This window comes from Bos indicus, chromosome 3 (genome assembly GCF_029378745.1).
Source record: "Bos indicus isolate NIAB-ARS_2022 breed Sahiwal x Tharparkar chromosome 3, NIAB-ARS_B.indTharparkar_mat_pri_1.0, whole genome shotgun sequence".
In the NCBI taxonomy this organism is placed as follows: domain Eukaryota; kingdom Metazoa; phylum Chordata; class Mammalia; order Artiodactyla; family Bovidae; genus Bos; species Bos indicus.
Window position 1 is genome coordinate 3,077,283 of NC_091762.1, and position 17,481 is coordinate 3,094,763.

The window sequence follows — 17,481 nt, forward strand, 5'->3', positions numbered from 1 at the left end:
GAAATGAACTCTTTCTTTAATATCCTGCAGCAGTATTTCCCAAAATATGTGCCTTGGAACAGTGGTTTTGGGAGGAAAAGAGGTGTTGGAAACAAGTAAGTTTGGAAAAACCTGTGTACTATCCTCTGTTCCCACTTTAACTTCTAGGCGGGAGTGACAGGGCACATTAGCATATTAAACACCCTGAGAAATACTGCAATAAAGAAACTCACTTATGTTTGTTGAAGCCAGTGCTTTACCAAAGTGCAGAATCCTTTTCTTGGTATGCCTATTACTAAAAGGCAGAGCCAATATTTTGTGGAGCTCAAAGTGCTAGTAACCAAGAGTCCATACAGCAAATTATCTCTTACAAAGAACAGTATTTTGCTAGCTTGAAAGAGGCTGTAAGAGACCTATTCACACTAAGAAAGATATCTATTTACTTCAGCTATTAGATATCACATATTTAATGTTATTAATATTTATTATAATTGTTTTCTAGCTTAGGTTATAGATGTTTAGTGTATAAAAATCAATGAAGAAAATTTTTATATAGAATATTGAAGTTCTCTTTAATTCCTCCCTTAGAGATAATTGTTATTATCAGTTTAGTGTTATTATTCAGTTTTTAATATTCATATTTTTTGCAAAGCTTTTTTTAGAATAATTGCCCACTAGCAGAAGAGTTCATCAGTTTCTGCTAATGAAAAATAGACATATCAATACCTCTAAGCTTTCAAATAAATATGAAAATATCAGAGTTTTTAAAAATATGTACAAGGGACTTCTCTGGTGGTCCAGTGATTAAGAATCTGCCTTGAGATGTGGGGAACCCAGGTTTGATCCCTGGTCTCGGAACTAAGATCCCACATGCTGCAGAGCAACTAAGCCTGCACACCGCAACTGTAGGAGCCCACGCTCCACAACGAAGGATCCTGCACGATGCACTCAAGATCCCACGTGCCACAACTGAGACCTGATGCAGCCAGATGTATATATATATACACACAAAATATGCATGAAAGAGTACTAAAGTACAGGGACTTCCCTGGTGATCCAGCAGCTAAGACTCCACACTCCCAACGTATGGGGCCCAGGTTCTATTCCTGGTTGAGGAACGAGATCCCACATGCCAAAATGAAAATTGAAGATCCTGCATGCCACAACTAAGACCCAGTACAGCCAAACAAATAACACTAAATATTTAAAAATGTTAAATGTAAAAGGAAAGATAAAAGAAGGAAAAAACCCTCAGGAGAGGAAAGCTGAACACTATGACATCTAATTAACTTTAAGGAAGACATGGAACACACCAAAGATGGGAAACCAACTGGGATAATTTATTTCTTTTTGGATACACAAAACACATTTTTGAATGTTCCGACAGTTTCATAACAAACAGTTTTCACTATGGCTATTATAAATCAAGGCATACTTACACAGGAAAGTATTCACAGACATAAAATTAGTTTAGCAGACAAGAGAAAATGGATAAAAGACATGAGTAGTTGACAGTTATGACTGATGGAGAGAAGGTGTCTCTCATTCACAATAATCCAGGATTTGGAATGAAATGAAGGTCAACAGAGGAAGAACTCCAAGTCAGTGTCAGCCTGTTGGCAGCTGGAGCGCCACTGTCGCCAAGGGAGACAACTAGGCACTCACTGTCCCTTCTCCATTGGTGACGTTTCCAGGGATCAGGTGGGAGTTGAAATGACAAGAGAAAGGGTTTTGTAAATAAGGCCACAGGAATTATCACACTGCTCAGTGTTCTGGATCATCTGACTCATCGCCACCTCTGACAATGGCATCCAGGCCTATTCTGTGGAAGGGTCTCATTTTCTTCTGTATTGCAACTTCCAAAGTTTCAGGTCCAGTCCCCACAATTATTTTCCTTTAACCTCTCAGGCTGAAATATCAGAACATTTATATCCTATTCTTCCAGTTGTCAGATTAGTTTCATGTCCTCCTGCGGTTCTTCTCCAGCGTTAGCGTATCTTTCCTCTGGTGTGGACACAGAGCTATGTACAGTATTCTGGATGAGAACTCTTCTGTTTGTTTTACAATGCCCTTCCTAATGACCTCACATTGGTGTTGCTCTCTGTGGCTAAAGAACCATGCTAATCTGGACTACCATGTTCAAAGAACAAAAGGATTGCCTATGACACCCCACTGGCTTGCTTGCCTTGGTTTAGGCGGAAAAGAGATCTAGACCAACAAGTCAGGAGACCTGGCACATAGTCTGGTATTACCAGTAATGAGCTATGTCACCTTGTAAGTTATTTAAATTTTATTGGTTATCATTTATTCACATATAAAATGAAAGGATTGACTTTTAGATGCTCTTTAGTTCCCTCCCGGCTCTGAATTTATATAATTATGATATGTAGCTTGAGCTTCCCTGATGGCTCAGATGGTAAAGCGTCTGCCTGCAGTGCGGGAGGCCCGGGTTTGATCCTTGGGTTGGGAATATCCCCTGGAGAAGGAAATGGCAACCCACTCCAGTACTCTTGCCTGGAAAATCCCACGGACTGAGGAGCCTGGTGGGCTACAGTCCATGGGCTCGCAAAGAGTCGGACACAACTGAGGGAGCTTATCTACCATTATTCTCTACATTGTTACACCTCATAGGAATTTTTAGTAGTATATTTGTATCTTGGCATTTCACGTACTGCAGTTGGCTATACTACAAATGTAAATATCTCACCTTAAAACCTCAAATCTTAAAAAAAAAAAAAAAAAAAAAAACTCAAATCTTAATGAAACATATACCTCTGCATCAGTGTGTAAGGAACCATATCCATAGTGCATTTCAAAACCCCAACCTTTTATTTTCTTGTTCTAAATCACAATTCTAATGGCCATCATCAAAAAATCTACAAACAATAAATGCTGGAGAGTGTGTGGAAAAGACTTACACTGTTTGTGGGAATGTAAATTGGTTCAGCCACTATGGAGAACAGTATGGAGGTTCCTTAAAAAAACAAAAATAAGCTGTCATATAATGCACTCCTGGGCATGTATCTGGAGAAAACCATAATTCAAAAAGATATATGCACCCCAGTGTTCACTGCAGCACTACTTCCAATAGCCTGGACATGGGAGCAACCTCAATGTCCATCAACAGTGGAGTGGATACAAAAGATGTAATACAGATATACAATGGAATATTACTCAAGTCATAAAAAGGGGAATGAAATTGGGTCATTTGCAGAGGTGGTGGATGGATCTAGAGAGTGTCATACATAGTGAAGTAAGCCAGATAAAGACAACTATCATCTGATACTGCTTATATGTGGAATCTAAAAAAAATTATGGTTATGGTGGGGAGGAGGGAAGTGGAGAGATAAATTGAGAGATCAGGACTGACATATACACATTCAGTTCAGTCACTCAGTAGTGTCCAACTCTTTGCAATCCCACAGACTGCAGCATGCCAGGCTTCCCCGTCCATCACGATCTCCCAGAGCTTGCTCAAACTCATGTCCATCGAGTTGGTAATGCCATCCAACCATCTCATCCTCTGTTGTCCCCTTCTCCTCCTGCCTTCAATCTTTTCCAGCATCAGGGTCTTTTCCAATGAGTCAGTTCTGTGCCAAAGTATTGGAGCTTCAGCTTCAGCATCAGAACTAAAGAGCCTCTTTATGAAAGTGAAAGAAGAGAGTGAAAAAGTTAGCTTAAAATTCAATACTCAAAAAACTAAGATCAGGGCATCCAATCCCATAGCAAATAAATGGAGAAACAATGGAAACAGTAAGAGTCTTTATTTTGGAGGGCTCCAAAATCACTGCAGATGGTGACTGCAGCTATGAAATTAAAAGACACTTGCTCCTTAGAAGAAAAGGTATGACTAACCTAGACAGCATATTCAAAAGCAGAGACATTACTTTGCCAACAAAGGTCCATCTAGTCAAAGCTATGGTTTTTCCAGTAGTCATGTATAGATGTGAGAGTTGCACTATAAAGAAAGCTAAGCACCAAAGAATTGATGCTTTTGAACTGTGGTATTGGAGAAGACTCTTGAAAGTCCCTTGGACTGCAAGGAGATCAAACCAGTCAGTCCTAAAGGAAATCAGTCCTGAATATTCACTGGAAGGACTGATACTGAAGCTGAAGCTCCAATACTTTGGCTGCCTGATGTGAAGAATGACTCACTGGAAAAGACCCTGATGCTGGGAAAAATTGAAGGCAGGAGGAGAAGGGGACAACAGAGGATGAGATGGTTGGATGGCATCACCAACTCGATGTACATGAGTTTGAGCAAACTCCGGGAGATCGTGGTGGATAGGGAAGCCTGGCATGCTGCAGTCCATAAGGTTGCAAAGAGTTGGACATGACTGACTGAACTGAATAACTGATTCAATCTGCTGTACACCTGAAACTAACCACCCAACGTTGTAAATCAACTGTACTCTAATAAAACGTTTTTTTAAAATCACAACTCCATTCATTTATACATTCTTTTTTTTTTTAAATGTTAAGTTCTTGTAATTTGCCAGTAAGACAGATATTATTTCTGTTCTTATTGAGCTTACAATCTAAAGACTGGTACAGGTACTTGAACACGCTATGACAAGAAAATGTGATCCTATGGAAAACACTAGGGAATATTTAGCAGAGACATCTAACCACATCCCAAAGCAACCTCAAGTTTTTAAAATAACCTTTGACTTCACTATTTGAAACTTTGAACATTTAAACAAATTACATCTGCAGCTCTAATTTTTTTTTTTTAATTACATATTTATTTGCTCAGTGGCACATGGGATCTTCCTGGATCAGGGATCAAACCAATGTCTCCTGCATTGGCAGGCAGGTTCTTAACCACTGAGCTACCAGGGAAGGCCCCAGTTCTCCTTTCTTTAAGATAAAGTAATTTAACTAAAAACATTAGAAATTCTCCTTTCCCTAAAAAAGTACATTCAGACACCTCCATATCAATAACATCTTACAACCCAGGAGAATATTTTCCAAATGGCTTTAATAGTAGCTTATTTATTAGTTGATAAACAACCCTGCAATTTTCCTAAGTTTCTAAGTACTGTGCAAAACTGGCCCGCCATAGGTGAAATAAACCCAATATAATTTATGCATTGTTTACAGAAATGTTTCAGCTGTATTCTACATGGGATGCCCCACAAATGAGTGTAATACATTTGTTACAAAGGAACATAATTGGCCAACACAGACAATAGTCTTTTGTGTATTAAGACCATAAAGCTTCACTGTTGTTATTGTTGAGTATTTTTAATCTTAAATGTAATAGTTTTGACTTTTACTATTCTCCATTATAAAAGTAATATAGAATTATAGTCAAATTAGAAACTCTTAAGTGAGTATAAAGAAAACAATCACCCTTAAAGTCCCAGTCAGATATAACTCACATTAACAGTTTAGTGTATAACCTGCTACCTGGTTTTTCCCCTCTTTTCTTTACTTTCTAAAAGGGACTTCAACTGTACAAATTTGAAATAGTCAAAACTCTTACTTTATAACACATTCTCATCATTGACTCTCTTCATTATTTATTTAATAAGCTACTAAATATTTGCCACCGTATGCAAGACCTGCAGTGTGCTGTGCTATGCACAGTCGTGTCTGACTCTCTGCAACACCATGGCCTGTAGCCAACCAGGTTCCTCTGTCCATGGGATTTCCCAGGTAAGAATACTGGAGTGGGTTGCCATTTCCTTCTCCAGGGGAATCTTCCTGACCCAGGGATTGAATCTGTGTTTCTGGTGTCTCCTGCCTTGGCAGGCAGATTCTTTACCACTGCACCACCTGGGATATCTAGAATAGAGACAACAAATGACAGGTTATTGTCAATATTCTAGATGTTTTTCTATGCATTATATGTATGTAGAACTTTTTAAAAAGTGGTCCTTACTAGTCAAGATCTCATCAGTCTAGTATCTACAATTAAGAGATTGAAGTGAGAAGCAAAGATTGTCCTAACACATATTTACCAATGAACTAATAGCATTCAATGTAACCGATAAACATCTGTATCATTTGAAGTACTGAACAGTATTCTACTGCACAAATTTGTTACAATTTATTTAACAGTCTGCTTTTTTAACATTTAGATACTGTTTTTTAAATTAGGTAAGAATATGAAAACACCCTTAAATGTACTTCTTGACCCATATCTTGACCCATCTATCTGATTATTTCCTCTAGTTGGATCAAAGGGTATGCACATTTTTAGGGCCTTTGATACAACCTGCTAAATTGCTTTTAAAGTTTAAACTAATTTAGCCTCCAGTGACCTCACTAGGAAAGGAAGGCTCCAGATGCCAGAAGACCTCAGGCAGCTGGAAGTTGGTGGCATAAATACAACAATCAGACCTAAGGATGAGTAGGGCACTGACAAAGTATACTATGCTTTAGGAAGAAATCATATATGCAACATTTAATTTGAATATTTAAGCATATTTTTTAGGTAATATATGCAAGAATACTGTAAAATCCATGATGGAAAAAAAGCCACAGAAACAAAACTTTGTGTGGCCAGAGGTCTAGTTCAGTTCAGTCACTTAGTCACGTCCAACTCTTTGCGACCCCATGAATCACAGCACGCCAGGCCTCCCTGTCCATCACCAACTCCTGGAGTTCACTCAAACTCATGTGCATTGAGTTGGTGATGCCATCCAGCCATCTCATCCTCTGTCATCCCCTTCTCCTCCTGCCCCCAATCCCTCCCAGCATCAGAGTCTTTTCCAATGAGCCAACTCTTCGCATGAGGCGGCCAAAGTACTCGAGTTTCAGCTTCAGCATCAATCCTTCCAATGAACACCAAGGACTGATCTCCTTTAGGATGGACTGGTTGGATCTCCTTGCAGTCCAAGGGACTCTCAAGAGTCTTCTTCAACACCACAGTTCAAAAGCATCAATTCTTCGGCGCTCAGCCTTCTTCACAGTCCAACTCTCACATCCATACATGACCACTGGAAAAACCACAGCCTTGACTAGACGAACCATTGTTGGCAAAGTAATGTCTCTGCTTTTGAATATGCTATCTAGGTTGGTCATAACTTTCCTTCCAAGGAGTAAGCGTCTTTTAATTTCATGGCTGCAGTCACCATCTGCAGTGATTTTGGAGCCCACAAAAATAAAGTCTGACACTGTTTCCACTGTTTCCCTATCTATCTGCCATGAAGTGATGGGACCAGATGCCATGATCTTGGTTTTCTGAATGTTGAGCTTTAAGCCAACTTTATCACTCTTAGTCAACACCGAAATCAGATTGATTATATTCTTTGCAGCCAAAGATGGAGAAGCTCTATACAGTCAGCAAAAACAAGACTGGGAGCTGACTGTGGCTCAGATCATGAACTCCTTATTGCCAAATTCAGACTTAAATTGAAGAAAGTGGGGAAAACCACTAGACCATTCAGATATGATCTAAATCAAATTGCTTATGATTATACATTGGAAGTGAGAAATAGATTTAAGGGACTAGATCTGATAGAGTGCCTGATGAACTTCATGACATTGTACAGGAGACAGGGATCAAGACCATCCCCATGGAAAAGAAACACAAAAAAGCAAAATGGCTGTCTGGGGAGGCCTTACAAATAGCTGTGAAAAGAAGAGAAGTGAAAAGCAAAGGACAAAAGGAAAGATATAAGCATCTGAATGCAGAGTTCCAAAGAATAGCAAGGAAAGATAAAAAAATCTTCCTCAGTGATCAATGCAAAGAAATAGAGGAAAACACCAGAATGGGAAAGACTAGAGATCTCTTCAAGAAAATTAGAGATACCAAGGGAATATTTCATGCAAAGATGGGCTCAATAAAGGACAGAAATGGTATGGACCTAACAGAAGCAGAAGATATTAAGAAGAGGTGGGAAGAATACACAGAAGAACTGTACAAGAAGAGCTTCATGACCCAGATAATCACGATGGTGTGATCACTCACCTAGAGCCAGACGTCCTGGAATGTGAAGTCAAGTGGGCCTTAGGAAGCATCACTACAAACAAAGCTAGTGGAGGTGATGGCATTCCAGTTGAGCTATTTCAAATCCTGAAAGATGATGCTGTGAAAGTGATGCACTCAATATGCCAGCAAATTTGGAAAACTCAGCAGTGGCCACAGGACTGAAAAAGGTCAGTTTTCATTCCAATCCCAAAGAAAGGCCAGAGGTCTAAGTTTCTGTCAAAAACCAAATTATATGATGAATAAGTGGAAATATTTTTTAAAAATAAAAAGTATAACTATTAAATCCTATCCAATTTTTATATGTCTGTAACCAGTCCTGGGTGTTCATTGGAAGGACTGATGCTGAGGCTGAAACTCCAATACTTTGGCCACCTCATGCGAAGAGTTGATTCATTGGAAAAGACCCTGATGCTGGCAGTGATTGGAGGCAGGAGGAAAAGGGGACGACAGAGGATGAGATGGCTGGATGGCATCACCAACTCAATGCACATGAGTTTGAGTGAACTCCAGGAGTTGGTGATGGACAGGGAGGCCTGGTGTGCTACGGTTCATGGGGTCGCAAATAGTCGGACACAACTGAGCGACTGAACTGAACTGAACCCTTTAGGCCAACTTGAAATGTACAATGTGTAAAGCTTCAGGCAGATGAAGACCTAGAAAAAATATTTTTTAAACCCTTACATGCTTCTATATATACATGTAACAAACTCACATTAAATATTTTTCTAACATGAATTTAGTAATAATCCCACATTATTCCAGTCCTCCTGCTTACCATTTATTTTGGTTTTAGAAATGGTAAAAAATTTATCAAGTTATATATATATATACATATATATATATATATATACAAGCAACATACACATGTTTATACATTCACAAAGTAAAAAAATAAGCAATAAAAAGTATACAATAAAAAATAAATCTTATGTGTGTTCCTAATGTTACTATCCAAAGGCAGTCACTCTTAATGGTTTCTTACATATCCTTAAGACTGTCTATGTACATATCAAACACACAGACAAAAAATGTGTGTGTGTTCTCTCTCCAATTAAAAAAAAACAAAAACATATGCTACAAATTGTTCTACATTTTGTATTTATCACTGTATCTTAGAGACTATTCCATATTACTACAGAGGTATCTGCCTCATAAAAAAATTTTTTTTTTTAATTAAAAGCACAGAACAAAACATTTTCAGGGCTTAGGGGAAATTACTTTTGAGGAAGGCTCAGTAGATACTGTGAGATTACTGTAATAAGAAAAAGTTAAAGGAGACATTCATTTATTCATTCCTTCACGTACTCATTCACTATGATTCACTCATTCACTTACTCATTCACTATGACTCATTCACTATGATTCCTTCACTTACTCATTCATTACCTGCATACAAATTTCTCAAGAGGCAGATCTGGTGGTCTGGTATTCCCATCTCTTTCAGAATTTTCCACAGTTTATTGTGATCCACACAGCCAAAGGCTTTGGCATAGTCAAGTAAGACGGTAGGTGTTGCAAGAGGGCATCAGAGGGCAAACACACTGAAACCATACTCACAGAAAACTAGTCAATCTAATCACACTAGGACCACAGCCTTGTCTAACTCAGTGTTAAGCATTCATGGGTACTATTTCATATAAAACTTACCACAATCCTATTACATGCCTGCAGGGGGTTTTTATTAGTCAAGGCTTCATTAAAAGTCCCCACAGTTGAGAGATTGAGCAAAAGTTGCCTTGCTATATATTTACCAGTAAATCAGCCACTTATAAAATTAGTCATTAGATATCCTTCCTTACATAACATCTTTCTGTTCCTATTAGCCTGTTTGAAAATTCACTCCAAACTGTTTTCAAAATGAAATTGCAAATTTCTTGCAAAAGATGTAGGACTTTCATGAAGTTTTGGAAAGTAATAGTGGAGAATTGCTCAGATTACAAGCAAAACCACAGATGAAAATAAGAATGTTGTGGAAATATACTAGTTAATAATTGAAGATAAGAAATTCCAAAAGCGTAGTGGCATTTCACAAGAAAATGATTTGAATGGAAAAGAAAAGTAAAATATGTGTTTTATGTATCATGGTGGTGGTGGTGGTGGTGCTGGTGGTGGTGGTTTAGTCGCTAAGTCGTGTCTGACTCTTGCGATCCCATGGACTGTGGCCCACCAGGCTCCTCTGTCCATGGGATTTTCGAGGTAACCTAAGGCAAACCCTATAGCAGATATACAAAAGATAACAGTGGTACCAATAAGCATAGGACTATGGAAAATCATCAAATCAAAAGGAAGAGAGCAAAAGAAGAAGAAGAAAGGAACAAAGAAATTACAAACAGCCAGAAAACAATTAACAAAATGCCAACAGTAAGTCCACACCTAAACCAATAATTACTTTAAATATAAAAGACTAAATTATCTAATGAAAAGACATAGAATGTCTTGGGGCTCCCCCGGCAGTCCAGTGGTTAAGACTCCACGCTTCCACTGCAGGGGCCACATGTTTCATTGCTGGTTGGGGAACTAAGATCCCGCATGCTAAAAGATGCAGTCCCCTGCCTCGTAAAGACACAGAGTGTCTGAATGGAATAAAAAAAACAAGACCCAACTATATGCTGCCTATAAGAGATTCACTGAAGCTCTAAGGAAACAGACTAAGAGTGAAGAGATGGGAAAATGTATTCTTTGTAAATGGAAACCAAAAGAAAGCAGGAGTAAGCTATACTTCCACTGGAGGAGGAAATGGCAACCCATTCCAGTATTCTTGCCTGAAAAATCCTCATGGACAGAGGAGCCCGGCAGGCTACAATCCATGAGGTCACAGAGTCAGGCACGACTGGGCAACTGAGCACAAGTACAAAGCTCTATTTCAATCAGATAAAACAGACTTTAAGGCAAAGACGTGTAGGAAGAAAAAAGGAAGGTCATTATATAGTGATAAAGGGGTCAATCGAAAACAGGATGTAACATTTGTAAATATTTATGCATCCAAAATAGGAGGAGCACCTAAATATATAAAGCAAATACTGTCAGACCTGGAAGAAATAACAACATAATAATAGTAAAATAATCCTTTTCAACAATGGATAGGTAATCCAGACAGAAAGTCAATAAGGAAACACTGCATTTCCTACATTAGACCAGATGGCTTTACTAACGAATTCTACCAAACATTTAAAGAAGAATTAATATCAATCCTTCTCAAACCTTTCCAAAAAAACAGAAAAAGAGGGAACAGTTCCAAATTCATTTAATGAGGCTAACATTACCCTGATACCAAAATCAGACAAAGATGCTACAAGAAAAGAAAATTACAGATCAATATCCCTGATAAACATAGATGCAAAAATCCTCAACAAAATATTGGCAAATCAAATTTAACAATCTACTAACAGGACCATATACCATAATGAAGTGAGATTTATTCCAGGGATGTAAGGATGACTCATAATCTGCAAATCAATCAATTTGCTATACCTCATTAACAAAATGGAGGATAAACATTATACGATCATGTAGAAAAAGCATTTACAAAATTCAACATCCGTTTATGATAAAAAACTTCGAGAAAAGTCGGTGTGGAAGGAATGTACTTCAACAAAGTAAAGGTCACTAAGATAAACTTCCGGCTAACATCATCAGTTCAGTTCAGTTAAGTTGCTCAGTCGTGTCTGACTCTTTGCAACCCCATGAATCGCAGCACGCCAGGCTGCCCTGTCCATCACCAACTCCCGGAGTTCACTCAAACTCACGTCCATCGAATCAGTGATGCCATCCAGCCAACTCATCCTCTGTCGTCCCCTTCTCCTCCTGCCCCCAATCCCTCCCAGCATCAGAGTCTTTTCCAATGAGTCAACTCTTCGCACAAGGTGGCCAAAGTATTGGAGTTTCAGCTTTAGCATCATTCCTTGCAAAAAACACCCAGGACCAATCTCCTTTAGAATGGAGTGGTTGGATCTCCTTGCAGTCCAAGGGACTCTCAAGAGTCTTCTCCAACACCACAATTCAAAAGCATCAATTCTTCGGTGCTCAGCTTTCTTCACAGTCCAAATTTCACATCCATACATGACCACAGGAAAAACCATAGCCTTGACTAGACGGGCCTTTGTTGGCAAAGTGATGTCTCAGCTTTTCAATATGCTATCTAGGTTGGTCATAACGTTCCTTCCAAGGAGTAAGCGTTTTTTAATTTCATGGCTGCAGTCACCATCTGCAGTGATTTTGGAGCCCCAAAAAATAAAGTCTGACACTGTTTCCACTGTTTCCCCATCTTTTTCCCATGAAGTGATGGGACCAGATGCCATGATCTTGGTTTTCTGAATGTTGAGCTTTAAGCCAACTTTTTCACTCTCCACTTTCACTTTCATCAAGAGGCTTTTGAGTTCCTCTTCACTTTCTGCCATAAGGGTGGTGTCATCTGCATATCTGAGGTTATTGATATTTCTCCCAGCAATCTTGATTCCCACTTGTGCTTCTTCCAGCCCAGCGTTTCTCATGATGTACTCTGCATAGAAGTTAAATAAGCAGGGTGACAATATACAGCCTTGACGTATTCCTTTTCCTATTTGGAACCAGTCTGTTGTTCCACGTCCATTTCTAACTGTTGCTTCCTGACCTGCATATAGGTTTCTCAAGAGGCAGGTCAGGTGGTCTGGTATTCCCATCTCTTTCAGAATTTTCCACAGTTTATTGTGATCCACACAGTCAAAGGCTTTGGCATAGTCAATAAAGCAGAAATAGATGGTTTTCTGGAACTTCTTGCTTTTTCGATGATCCAGCAGATGTTGGCAATTTGGTCTCTGGTTCCTCTGCCTTTTCTAAAACCAGCTTGAACATCTGGAAGTTCCTGGTTCACATATTGCTGAAGCCTGGCTTGGAAAATTTTGAGCATTACTTTACTAGCATGTGAGATGAGTGCAATTGTGTGGTAGTTTGAGCATTCTTTGGCATTGCCTTTCTTTGCGATTGGAATGAAAACTGACCTTTTCCAGTCCTGTGGCCACTGCTGAGTTTTCCAAATTTGCTGGCATATTGAGTGTATCACTTTCACAGCATCATCTTTCAGGATTTGAAATAGCTCAACTGGAATTCCATCACCTCCACTAGCTTTGTTCATAGTGATGCTCTCTAAAGCCCACTTGACTTCACATTCCAGGATGTCTGTCTCTAGGTGAGTGATCACACCATCGTGATTATCTTGGTTGTGAAGATCTTTTTTGTACAGTTCTTCTGTGTATTCCTGCCACCTCTTCTTAATATCTACTGCTTCTGTTAGGTCCATACCATTTCTGTCTTTTATCCAGCCCATCTTTGCATGAAATGTTCCCTTGCTATCTCTAATTTTCTTGAAGAGATCTCTAGCTTTCCCATTCTGTTGTTTTCTTCTATTTCTTTGCATTGGTCGCTGAGGAAGGCTTTCTTATCTCTTATTGCTATTCTTTGGAACTCTGCATTCAGATGCTTATATCTTTCCTTTTCTCCTTTGCTTTTCGCTTCTCTTCTTTTCACAGCTATTTGTAAGGCCTCCTCAGACAGTCATTTTGCTTTTTTGTGTTTCTTTTCCATGGGGATGGTCTTGATCCCTGTCTCCTGTACAATGTCACAAACCTCCGACCATAGTTCATTAGGCACTCTATCTGTCAGATCTAGTCCCTTAAATCTATTTCTCACTTCCATCATACTTGATGGCAAAAAGCTGAAAGCTTTTACTTTAAGATCAGAAACAAGCAAAGGATGCTTACTCTTGTTACTTTTACTCAACATAGTACTGGAAGTCCCAGCCAGAGCAGTTAGGCAAGAAAAAGAAAGAAAAGGCATTCAAAATGGAAAGGAACATGTAAAAATGTCTTTACTTGCAGATGACATGATATTATATATAGAAACCCTCAAGGACTCTAACGAAAATTGTTAGAATTAATAAATGAATTCATCAAAGTTGCAGGATACAAACTCTATATGTAAGCATTAATTGTATTAAAAACACTGACAATGAGCTATACAAAACAGAAAATAACAAAACAACACCACTTAGTTTCATCAAAAGAAAATATCCAAGAATAAATTTAACCAAAGAAATAAAAGGTCTGTATACTAAAAACTATAAAATGTTGATGAAAGAAATAAATGGAAAGTTTTTCTGTGCTCACAGATTGGGAGAAGTAATATTCTTAAAATGTTCTTCATACTACTTAAAGAAATCTCAAATTCAGTGCAATCCCTACAGAATTCCAATGACATTTTTTGTAGAAATAGAATGAACAATTCTAAAATTCATACGTAATTACAAAAGACCCCAAACAGCCAAAACAAAATTGAGAAAGAACAAAGCTGTATTACATATTCTGATTTTAAGCTATATTACAAAATTATAGTAACCTAAACATTATCATTTTGTTATAAAAACAGACACATAGCTCAAAGGGACAAAATAGAGCCCAGAAATAAATTCATGCATATTTGGTTAATTAATTTACAACAAAGGAACCAAGAATATACAATGGGGAAAAATAGTCTCTTCAATAAATGGTGTTGGGAAAGCTGGACAAGAATGAAATCAATGAATGAAATTGGACAAGAATGAAACTGGACCCCTATCTACCATTATACACCAAAATCAATTCAAAATGGATTAAAGACTAGAGTGTAAGACCAGCAATCATAAAGTTCCTAGCAAAAAGCATAGGGAGTAAGCACTCTGACATCAGGCTTGGTGATGATTTTTTGGATTTGTCACCAAAAGCAGAGGTAACAAAAGCCAAAATAAACAAGCGAGACTACATCTAACCAAGGAAAGGAAACAAGCAGTACGCAATGCCCACTTATGAAGTGTGAGAAAATATCTGCAAATCATACATTTGATAAAGGATTAATATCCAAAATATATAAAGAACACACAATTCAACAAAAAACTATCAGTCTAATTAAAAGCATACAGAAGAACTGAATAGATAATTTTCTAAAGACACAAAAAAGACAAGTATATGAAAAGGTGTTCAGTATCAGTAATCATCAGTTCAGTTCAGTTCAGTCGCTCAGTCGTGTCCAGCTGTTTGCGACCCCGTGAATCACAGCACGCCAGGCCTCCCTGTCCATCACCAACTCCCGGAGTTCACTCAAACTCACGTCCATAGAGTCAGTGATGCCATCCAGCCATCTCATCCTCTGTTGTCCCCTTCTCCTCCTGCCCCCAATCCCTCCCAACATCAGAGTCTTTTCCAATGAGTCAACTCTTTGTATGAGGTGGCCAAAGTACCGGAGTTTCAGCTTCAGCATCATTCCCTCCAAAGAAATACCAGGGCTGATCTCCTTCACAATGGACTGGTTGGATCTCCTTGCAAGGGACTCTCAAGAGTCTTCTCCAACACCACAGTTCAAAAGCATCAGTTCTTCGGCGCTCAGCCTTCTTCACAGTCCAACTCTCACATCCATACATGACCACAGGAAAAACCATAGCCTTGACTAGACGAACCTTTGTTGGCAAAGTAATGCCTCTGCTTTTCAATATGCTATCTAGGTTGGTCATAACTTTCCTTCTAAGGAGTAAGCGTCTTTTAATTTCATGGCTGCAGTCACCATCTGCAGTGATTTTGGAGCCCAGAAAAATAAAGTCTGACACTGTTTCCACTGTTTCCCCATCTATTTCCCATGAAGTGATGGGACCGGATGCCATGACCTTCGTTTTCTGAATGTTGAGCTTTAAGCCAACTTTTTCACTCTCCACTTTCACTTTGGGAAATGCAAATCAAAACCACAATGAAATATCACCTTGCACTTGTTAAAATGGTTATCAAACCAACAAGTGGTGGTGAGGATGCAGAGAAATGAGAATATTTGTACACTGTGGGTGGGACTGCAAATTTGTGCAGCCAGTATGGAAAATAACACAGAGGTTGCTCAAACAATAAAACTAGAACTACCATATGACCTAGCCATCCTACTTCTGGATATATATCCAAATGAAATTAAAATAGGATATCAAAGATACACCTGTTGACTTATATGTCATTGCAGCATTATTCTCAATAGTCAAAATATGGAAACAGCCTAAGTGTCCATAAATAGACGAATGAATAGAGCATGGATAAAGAATATGTAGCATGGACTTTACTGGTAGTCCAGTGGTAAGAATCTGCCTGCCAATGCAGGGGACATGGGTTCGATCCTTGGTATGGGAAGATTCCAGACACAGTAACTAAGTCTGTGTGCCGCAACTATTGAGCCCAAGCTCTAGAACCTGCGGACTGTAACTACAGAAGCCTGTGCACCTAAAGCCCATGCTCCACAGAGAGAAGCCACTGCAGGGAGAAGCCCATGCACAGCAACTTACAGAGTAGCACCAACTCGCCCCAACCAGAGCAAGCCCTCAGGCAGCAAGGAAGACCCAACACAGCCTAAATAAATAAGTTTTAAAATGATGTGGCATATATATACACACACACAGAGTCCAGTTCAGTCACTCAGTCCTGTCCAACTCTATGCACTGCAGCACATCAAGCTTCCCTGTCCATCACCAACTCCCGGAGCTTGCAAACTCATGTACATCAAGTCAGTGATGTCACCCAACCATCTCATCCTCTGTCGTCACCTTCTCCTCCTGCCCTCAATCTTTCCCAGCATTAGGGTCTTTTCCAATGAGTCAATTCTTTGCATCAGGTGGCCAAAATATTGACGCTTCAGCATCAGTCCTTCCAATGAAGATTCAGGACTGATTTCCTTTAGGACTGACTGTTTTGATCTCCTTGCAGTCCAAGGGACTCTCAAGAGTCTTCTCCAACATCACTGTTGAAAAGTGTCAATTCTTTGGCGCTCAGCCTTCTATATGATCTATCTCTCACATCCATACATGACTACACAGTGAACTATTACTCAGTTGTGAGAAAGAAGGAAATCATTTTATTCGTGAGAATGTGGGTAGACTTTGAGGACATTGTGCTAAGTGAAATCTATCAGACAGAAAAAGACAAATACTGTATTGTTCTCACTTATCTCTGTGTTGGGAAGATCCTCTGGAGAAGGAAATGGCTATCCACTCCAGTATTCTTGCCTGGGAAATCCCATGGACAGAGGAGCCTTGCAGGCTACAGTCCACATGGTCACAAAGAGTTAGATGTGACTGTGTTTTCCAACACCATCTGCTCCCTCTGTGTCTCATGTATCACTTATATGTGGAATCTTTAAAAAAAAAAAGAGAAACACGGAGAAGCTGAGTAAAGAAAAGTTGTTATCAGGGCCTGAGGGTGGGGAAAATAGAGACAGGTTAGTAAAAGTATACAAATTTTTAGCTATAAGATTAATAAAGTCTGAGGATCAAACGTAAAACATGGTGACTATAGCTGGTAACTGGTTTAAAAAAAAAAACTTCAAGTAAATTTTAAAATTAATTGGTTTTATTTAATATAAGGCAATTCATGAATTGGATAGGATCCCATCTAGCACCTAATGGGCTTCCCAGGTGGTGCAGTGGTAAAGAATCTGCCTGCCAAGCAGGAGTCACGAGAGACGCAGGCTTGATCCCTGGATTGGGAAGGTGCCCTAGAGAAGGAAATGGCAACCCATTACAGTATTCT

At 39.0% G+C, this 17,481-nt stretch overlaps 1 long non-coding RNA gene across 3 annotated transcripts in view; it reads right to left on the bottom strand.

Moving 5' to 3' along the window:
• Positions 1 to 1,298: 1,298 nt before the first annotated feature.
• Positions 1,299 to 17,481, bottom strand: part of LOC109577810 (uncharacterized) — a 36,259-nt gene continuing 20,076 nt past the window's right edge. For 2 of the 3 annotated variants that reach the window (XR_011564856.1, XR_002183595.2), the window contains exons 3-5: positions 16,897 to 17,086; positions 7,901 to 8,134; positions 1,299 to 3,619 (exon numbers count right to left, since the gene is read on the bottom strand). This is a non-coding gene — a long non-coding RNA (uncharacterized lncRNA). Of the gene's footprint in view, positions 5,770 to 7,900; positions 8,135 to 16,896; positions 17,087 to 17,481 lie in introns of all 3 variants that reach the window. The other variant, XR_011564855.1, reaches the window with a different exon arrangement.